Source organism: Ammodytes marinus, assembly GCF_949987685.1.
Source record: "Ammodytes marinus genome assembly, chromosome: 21".
NCBI classification, from domain to species: Eukaryota; Metazoa; Chordata; class Actinopteri; order Uranoscopiformes; family Ammodytidae; genus Ammodytes; species Ammodytes marinus.
In genome coordinates, this window is record NC_137225.1 from 23,843,069 (window position 1) to 23,845,121 (window position 2,053).

Sequence of the window (2,053 nt, forward strand, 5' to 3'; positions counted from 1 at the left end):
TGTTTAACTGATAACTGACACATTCCCTAGGTTCCGATCCCCATACTTCCCTACTATTTAGTACGCCAGAAAAAGATTTAGGATGTCTCAATACATGCGGGTCAATTGTAGTACGCTGAAAATACCTGTGTGTCCCTCTCCAATAGTAATTTGGAGTATTCGTCTTTATTCTTGACATTTCTCGAAATAATGAAAAAAAAAATGAACGCAGGGATACTAGTGCTGTGTCGTTTAAATGATAACTGACACATTTACCCTGCGTTCCAAATCACATACTCTTTCTTTTTACTACACTACATACTAAAGTACAGAAGAGTTTTAGTCTTTTTACTACACTACATACTAAAGTACAGAAGAGTTTTAGTCTTTTTACTACACTACATACTAAAGTACAGAAGAGTTTTAGTCTTTTTACTACACTACATACTAAAGTACAGAAGAGTTTTAGTCTTTTTACTACACTACATACTAAAGTACAGAAGAGTTTTAATCTTTTTACTACACTACATACTAAAGTACAGAAGAGTTTTAGTCTTTTTACTACACTACATACTAAAGTACAGAAGAGTTTTCGTATTTTTACTACACTACATACTAAAGTACAGAAGAGTTTTAGTCTTTTTACTACACTACATACTAAAGTACAGAAGAGTTTTAGTCTTTTTACTACATACTAAAGTACAGAAGAGTTTTAGTCTTTTTACCACTACATACTAAAGTACAGAAGAGTTTTAGGGCCACAGACAGGAGAGAAAAAAAAAATCAGATAAGGAAGATTTTTTCATGTCGAGAAATGTCATAAAGAATAAAGACAAATACTCCAAAATACTATTGGAGTCAGCGGGGCATCTAGGTATTTTTTAGCATACTGCAATTGACGTGCATGTATTGGGACATCCTAACTGTTTTTCTGGCATACTAAATAGTAGGGAAGTATGGGGATTGGAACCTAGGGACCCAGCCTAAGTTTCATATTAACACAATAAAATACATAAAAGTAAAAATTATTCTTAAGGTTTGGAATAAGGAGATAGCCCCCTGCTTTGATATGTGGCTCATGGAGTTCTCTGTATTACTGTATATATGGAGAAAATCCATTATGAGATTTCAGGGAAAGCAGAGAAGTTTAAACAGATATGTCAGCCTTTCCTGGACTATATAACAGTACTGAAGGGACCTACATGACACCTTATTGACTTTTTATTTCTTGCTTAAACCTGCAGTGTGTAGAATTTTGGGTTTTATTTCCTAGCTGATTTTGTAGAAAGTAATTATAATATCCATAAGTACATTTAATATAGTGCATAATAGCTGAAAATTGTTTTTTTAATTATTATTTTTTCCCTTAGAAAGGGTCTCATATATGTCCATATTTCTGCATATCTTGGACCAAGGCCTAGTGCCGCCATCTTGAAAGTGTCATAGTTGGAATGTCATCAGGTGCATTGTTTAAAATTTAGAATTGTTCTTGTCCTTGAAGGCCACTGTAGCTTCTGTTATTATTCTAAAGTGTTGGGGTTACCCAGGGAGCGCTGCATTCTAGAACTTTGTAGAACTTTCTTGATGATGTCATATTACACACTGCACCTTTTAAGTAGAGTACGCCATGTTAGTTGTTTATTTTGTTTCGTCTTCTGTTTGTGTGTTCACTTTGTCAGTTGTGTTTGTGTTCTTAAAAAAAAACTGAATTTTTCATCTTCAAATTTTATTGTCATCTGTCAGCAGAACAATAAATAATTCCTTCACTTCATGTCAGTTGGAAAAATTTCATGCACTTTTTTTTAATCCATTTATAGCTGGGGTATATGATTTCTGATTGGTCAAAGTTAACATGAGCTGTACACTTTGACCAATCAGAGCGAGGGCTCCGATTCTCTGTTCTTATTGGCTGTTGGGACTGTCCATTCACTTTGGCACGACTTTGTTGGTGTGTAGAGCGTGTCAGGGAGGGACCATAGGGGAGGGACCAAAGAGAACAAGTGGAGCGGTTGAGGTATTTGGATTCAAATCTCTATCCCAACTGCCATTCCCCCCCCCCCCCCAAATCCTCCAC